The sequence below is a fragment of the Gossypium arboreum genome, chromosome 6, assembly GCF_025698485.1.
Source record: "Gossypium arboreum isolate Shixiya-1 chromosome 6, ASM2569848v2, whole genome shotgun sequence".
In the NCBI taxonomy this organism is placed as follows: domain Eukaryota; kingdom Viridiplantae; phylum Streptophyta; class Magnoliopsida; order Malvales; family Malvaceae; genus Gossypium; species Gossypium arboreum.
In genome coordinates, this window is record NC_069075.1 from 67,580,638 (window position 1) to 67,588,145 (window position 7,508).

General features: G+C 36.9%; 1 non-coding gene across 1 annotated transcript; it reads left to right on the forward strand.

Annotated features, from left to right (window-relative positions):
- Positions 1-1,523: 1,523 nt before the first annotated feature.
- On the forward strand, positions 1,524-1,630 carry LOC128294560 (small nucleolar RNA R71). Its single transcript, XR_008284870.1, has one exon. It is a non-coding gene; the product is annotated as a small nucleolar RNA R71 (small nucleolar RNA).
- The last annotated feature ends 5,878 nt before the right edge of the window (positions 1,631-7,508 follow it).

Genomic DNA, 7,508 nt, shown 5'->3' on the forward strand with positions numbered 1-7,508 from the left:
ACTATTACCTTCAATGTTCGATGTGATGCCAGAATTACGAGCTTGAAGGGTGATCGTATCGTCTCCCACACGAAGTGTAAGCTCACCTGTACCAACATCAATAATTGTTTTAGCAGTTGCTAAAAAAGGCCTCCCTAAAATCAAAGGGATGTTATTATCCTCCTCTATGTCTAGAACAACGAAATCAACGGGATATATAAACTTATCTACTTTCACTAGTACATCTTCAATAATACCCCTAGGGATTCTTATAGTTTTATCTGCCAATTGAATGCTCATCCTAGTTTGTTTAGGTTTCCCAAGACCTAGTTGCTTAAACATTTTGTAAGGCATGACGTTAATACTAGCCCCTAAATCAGCTAATGCATGATTTATATCTAGACTACCAATTAAGCAGGGAATTGTAAAACTCCCTGGATCTTTCAATTTGTGGGGTAGCTTATTCTGTAGAATACTTGAGCAGACTGCGTTTATCTCCACATGCGATGCTTCGTCCAACTTCTGCTTATTTACTAAAATCTCTTTTAAAAATTTCATTGCATTCGGCATCCGCAACAGAACTTCAATAAATGGTGAGTTAATATGTAATTTTTTTAAAAGTTTAAGGAATTTACCAAATTGTTCGTCTGAGCGGTCTTTCCTTGTCGCGTTAGGATATGGGACATGAGGTTTATATTCTTCATTCACTGTTTTGTTATGACTTACCTCACTTTTACCTTTGCTTACCACAGTTTCTTGCATCAATTCTGGCTCAGGCGCAATGAATCCTTCCTTATATTGAGTACTAATTGTGTTGAGGTGTTCCCTTGGGTTAGGTTCAGTATCGCTTGGTAAGCTACCTTGTGGTTGTTCAGAGATTAGTTTGGATAGCTGGCCTATTTGAGTTTCGAGCCCTTGGATCGATGCTTGTTGATTCTTAAGTGTTGTCTATGTTTTTTGGAAACGATTTCTGATACCGAGATGAATTTAGAGAGCATCTCTTCCAGGTCCGATTTCTTCTCTTATTGATACGGTGGCTATTGAAAACCCTGAGGATTTTGTGGCTTTTGATTCCCTTGACCACCCAGGAGAAATTTGGGTGGTTCCTCCAACCTGCATTATAAGTATTACTGTATGGGTTATTTTGAGATCTAAAGTTATTGTTACCCATATAGTTGACTTGTTCCTCTTCAGTTGTAGGATTGAAGGATTGATGTTCTATATGTACACCTCCTCCATTTGAGTCACACCTCATTACTGGATGTACCTACGTAGAACCAGGTAAACCATCAATCTTTTTGTTGAGAAGTTCTACCTGATTTGACAGCGTAGTAATTGAGTCGATGTTATAAACGCCGGCTATTTTTGTTGGCTTAGTCCTCATGACATGCCACTGATAATTATTCAGTGACATTTCTTCAATGAATTCATAAGCCTCTTCAGGTGTTTTTTTGTTGATAGTTCCTCCAGCAGCTACGTCAACCATTTGCCGAGTCGAGGGATTCAGACCGTTGTGGAATGTTTGTACTTGAAGCCAAAGCGGTAACCCATGGTGAGGGCACCTTCGCAATAGATCCTTGTATCTCTCCCATGCATGGTAGAGTGTTTCTAAGTCCATCTGCACAAAAGAAGAAATATCATTACATAACTTAGCCATTTTAGCCGGCGCAAAATATTTTAGTAGAAATTTTTTGGTCATTTGTTCCCAAGTAGTAATTGACCCTTGTGGTAACGAGTTCAACCACTATTTAGCTTTGCTCCTCAATGAAAAAAGAAATAACCAAAGAAGAATGACATCATCAGAAACGCCATTGATTTTAAATGAATCGCAAAATTCCAGAAAGTTTGCAAAGTGAGCGTTGGGATCTTCATCCTACAAACCATCAAATTGAACAAACTGCTATATCATTTGAACTGTGTTATGTTTCAGTTCAAAAGTATTTGCAGCTACAGCCGGTCAAACTATGATAGATTCAGTTCCTGTTAGAGAAGGTTTAGCGTAATCATACATAGTACGTAGAGCAAGATTTTGATTAGCCGCAATTGCAGGAGGTAGCTGATTGCCTTGGTTTACAGCCATCTCTTCGGTTGGGGGTTGAGTATCGTCTTCTTGCTCGTTCTCTGTGTATCTTAAGCTTCGCCTTATTTCTCTTTGGTTTTTACGAACTGTGCGATCGATTTCTTCGTGAAAAAGTAATGGTCCTGACGGGTTTCTTCTAGTCATAAACTAGGAAAACCTGCCAAGAGAAAGAAAAAGTAAATTTATTAGTAATAATTAAATTACAAGAAAAAATAAATGGCTAAAGTAATAAAAATTGAGTGTTCCTAATATTTTAGTTCCCCAGCAAGGGCGCCAAAAACTTGATCGTGTGATTCGTAACAAGTAATAAATATTTATAAAGAAGGTCAAACCTAAACTAACTATTGTCATGATGAAAAGGCAAGCGCACCTATCGAACAATAGTGTAGTAATGGCAAGACAGGGATATCGTACCCAAGGGAACTAAAAGTACTAGTAATGACTGTCTTTTTATTATCTAGCCTAAAAATAAAAGGAGTTTTATTTGTTTTAATTAACTAATTATCTAAACTAAGAACGCACAGAGAAAATAATTGGGGAGTTGCTTTTGGGAAAATCGATTGACTTGGGACAATACCTAAGGAAAAATTCACCTAGACTTTACTTGTTATTCTAGCTCCGAATCAGATGATTTATTCATTCAACTTTGTTCCATAGAGATCCCTAAGTTATGTTATTATCCCTATTCAAGACTAATAACGTCTAATCCCTAGATTGAATAACCGAGATTTTTCTCTAATTACCACTCTAGGGTTGCATTAACTCGATCTATGGATCCCCTTATTAGGTTTCACCCTAATCTGGCAAAATCTTGTCATCCTATTTCTAGGCCCGGAATCAACTCCGCTTAATTATGACAAATGTACTTTTAGATAGGGTCTATTCCTTCTCTGAATAAGAGCGTGTCTTGGATCAGTATCCTGGGATATCAAAACAAGAATTAAGAACACATAATTAAGAACAAGTCAAATATTTATCATACGATTCAGAAAATAATAACAAGATTCGTCTTAGGTTTCATTCCCCTTAGGTATTTAGGGGATTTAGTTCATAACTAAATAAGAAAACATCCCCGAAGAATAAAGAATACAAAACATAAAGAAAACCCAAAAATCCTGAAGGGAAATTGAGGAGAGATCTTCAGTCTTGATGATGAATTCGCCTTCCGAGATGGATCAAACGGCTTCCTTGGGGTAATTCCTTACCCCCCTTCTCCGTCTCTCTTTTCTTCCTCCTCTAGGGTGTATTTATGGGCTTTGGAATGCCTAGAAGCCCTCAAAATTGGCCTTTTTCAAATTGGACTCAACTTGGGCTCAGCAGGGACACGCCCGTGGCACACGCCCTTGTTCGATTACTTCAGGCCGTGTTCGAGCCTGCAAATTGACACGGCCGTGTGGTCTACCCGTGTGAGGAGGTCCAGGCCATGTTGATTTTGTACTTTGGCCCATTTTCTCCAGTTTTGGCCTGTTTCTCATTCCTTTCGCTCTCCTATGCTCTCCTAAGTATAAAACATGAAATTAAAACATTAGGAGCATTGAATTCTCAATTCTAATGAGAAATCATCCATAAAATGCATTAAACATGGGGTAAAAATATGTATAATTTACGGTTTATCAATGTAATTAAAGTATTGAATGTTAAAATTTTTAAATATTTCCGATTGTACTGTAATGCTCTGTAATCCTAATTTGCGACGGAGATGGGTTAAGGGTGTTACACATTTATTTTTGATCTTTTAGTATTTACATTATGAATGGGCATATCTTGATCTAAAATGTAGAGGCCATTAATTTTGAACCTTAGAGAAAATTATTGAGATAAAATAAAGAACAATTATTCTTAATAATTATCTCAAAACCAATTTTATCTAAACAAGAAATCGAAATAATGTCTTTAGTCATACTGGGCACAAAATAACAATCCTCCAAACATAAATCAAGTCCACTAGGAAAGGATAAAATACGTGTTCTTACAGCTAATGCAACAACTCTTGCTCCATTTCCAACTCACAGGTCCATATCTCCTTTAGCCAAATTCCTACTCCTTTGTAGTCCTTGTACAAAGGTACAAATATGAGAACCACAACCAGTATCTAATGTAACACCCCTTACCCATATCCGTTATTGGAATAAGGTTATGGAGCATTACCGAACAAACTGAACATTATACATACATTTCAAACATTGACATAAACATGATATAAACCATCCATTTACACCTTAATCGAGCCCTCGAGGCCCTAAAAATACTTTAGAAACAATCCGAGACTAAATTGGAATCATTTGGAAAATTTAAGAAAAAAGTTAGAAAATTTGGACTGCAGGGGTCACATGGTCGTGTGGCCAAGTGATGCGATTCACACGGCTGAGACACACGTTCGTGTCTTAGGTCGTATAACATTCAAAATAGGGACACATGGCCATGTCCCAGCCCGTGTCCATACTCCTGTAACTCTCTAAGTTGGGTCACACAGCCAAGCCACACGACTGTGTGCCAAGCTGTGTAACTCTTGAAATAGCCACACATTCTCGTGTGCTATACTGTGTGCTAGGCAGTGTAACAGTCTGACTTGCTTGCATTAAAACCTACAGGGGAAACATGGTCATGTCGCCTAGCCATGTATCACACACGACTGAGTCACATGCCTGTGTCTCAGGCTGTGTGGACATGAATTTACCCAAAAATAAGCCATTTCCATCACCAATACAAGCAACAATCTAAAGGCTTTTAACACACCTAATCAAAGTAGCAAAACCTATCTAAAACACACATGAAATGACCAATTCAATAATCCATAACCATTCAACCAATATGCCATACAAGGCACCTCAAATGCAACATTCAAGCTTACCTAAATATGTACATTTTACCTCAATTCAATCATACACATATAGTTCAATACCATTTCCAAAACATACCTTAACTTGACGATATTGAGATCAATTTATCACATACCACTTTGGCTATTCAAACATGCATCAACACATTACTACATTAACACATACTAGTAAGACATCTATAAGTACCAAAATGATACAAACCAACCAACATCAAATGGTACCAAAAACCCTTATACATGCCAATATCATCAACTAACATTCAATTAGATACCAATACAAGTCCACCAATACATGCCATTATAACCTTGGCCAAAACATCAAAAACTACTGATATAATTGTTGGATAGTGTGATAGATCTTCGACAAGCTTGCAAATCGATCAAGCTTCCAATTATTTATAAAACATAGGAAAGAAAACTATGTAAGCACATAATGCTTAGTAAGTTCGTAAAACATGAACATAACTTACCATTTTAATACATAATATTAAGATTAAGCATAATATAATCCAACCACAATTTTGGCACAAGCCTAAGCACCATCAACAACACATGTTAGTGCATTCAAACATAATTCACTTGAATTAGCATAAGATAAGCCATTATACATGAACATGCTTCATTTGAACTCATGATTTTCATTAACATAAGCGTACTTCCATTGAAGCTTACCATATCAATCCTTTTCATAATTATATGATATAGTTTATTTGAACATTTACCATTCCTTTCCTTTTCATGCCCGTTGCACCATTTAGAATATCATCAGATACTCAGGAAAGCTCACACGAGGTGTGCTAAACATATAACCGTAACCTTTCCTTTACATCATTACTCATACGAGATGTGAATGAGCCTGCGATGCTGTTCACACGAGCATGGAGTATCCGCAAAAAATGCTAGACCTCAGTTGTAACACCCTTAACCCGTATCCGTCGCTGAAATAGGGTTTACGAGGCATTACCAATAAAATCACAACATACAACATACATTTCTCAAACATAAATCTATTATAAGTTAAATAGCAATCAAACATAATTATATTGTCCCTTATAAGGCTCTATGAGACCTTAAAACATGCTTGAAAGAGGTTTGGGACTAAAGTAATAACATTTGAAAACTTTGGGAAACTTATAAAATTTTCATGCATACAAGGATCACACGCCCGTGTGAACAAGCAGTTTGCCTCACACGGCCACCAAACACGCCCATGTCACAAGCCGTGTGAAAATAGGGCATACATACTAACTTGTATCACACGGCTGGAGACATGCCTGTGTGCCTTGGCTGTATGAAATCTAAAAGGTATACTAACTTGGGTTACACGGCCGGCCACACACCCATGTGCCAGCCCGTGTGTCACACACGGCCAGTAGACACGTCTGTGTCTCTAAGCCGTGTAACTCTCTCACTTGTTTAATTAAGTTATAGCAGACATACAGTCAAGTCACACGCCCGTGTGCTCAACCGTGTGGGGTGCAAATAGGCTTGGTTTAATCCACATCTCTCATCCACTTCAAGCATACCTAAACCACAACATTTCATACCATTTCAATACACTTATAGGCAACCAAAACATGCTAATTCATATACAAATCATGTCATTTCATCTTCAACCATTTCACTACTCAAATTATAACCATAAACATACCAAAACAATATGTCATTACTAACCATTTCACCTATCTTCCCTATGTATTTTTCTCATCATTTTATCAACTAATTCATGCCACAAAATATACCAATTCATCATCTCTATATCATACCAAATCAACCATGATATGTTATTGGTAATTAATCAAGACAATTAACCACTTAGCCATCACAACAACCATACCAAACATCTCAAAACACAAGGCCATATATATATCACATATCACTTACCAAATTCATAAATTAGGCCAACCCAAATGGCCAAATACACACCCAAATTTACATTATTTATGAGCCAAATCTCATGACTAATATCATATCTCAAAACACATCATCATATCACTAGTCTATACATGCCATATATCATATTTACAAAGCATCAAAAGTACCAACAAGTTGATCGATAGTGTGACAATGATCCTGATGATCCCCGAGTCCGAGCTAGCTTTGATTATCTATAAAATAGGGAAAAAACACACACAGTAAGCTTTAAAAGCTTAGTAGGCCATAATATACAAATAAAATTACCACATGAATCAAAATCATTTTCATACATTGGAAAACTATGAGTAAACACATATAAGCTCACAAATCTTTCTCAATGTATACATATTCAATACCATAAATGAATTCATCAAATACTTCCCTTTTCAATACTTGTATAGATCTCATACGTACCTGAGTCACTTAAATCATTCACACATTCTTCCTCAACTTGACTTTTGCTCGTTGAACCTTTTGGAATTGTTAAGGATACTCGAAAATCACATATAGCTCGTACAATGCCATATCCCATATATGGTCTTACATGTTATCACATATCGATGCCGATAACCCAGCTATGGTCTTACACGAAATTAATTAACGATGCCAATGTCCCAGACATGGTCTTACACGTAATGACATAATGATGCTAATGTCCCAGACATGGTCTTACACATAATCACATCTCGTTAA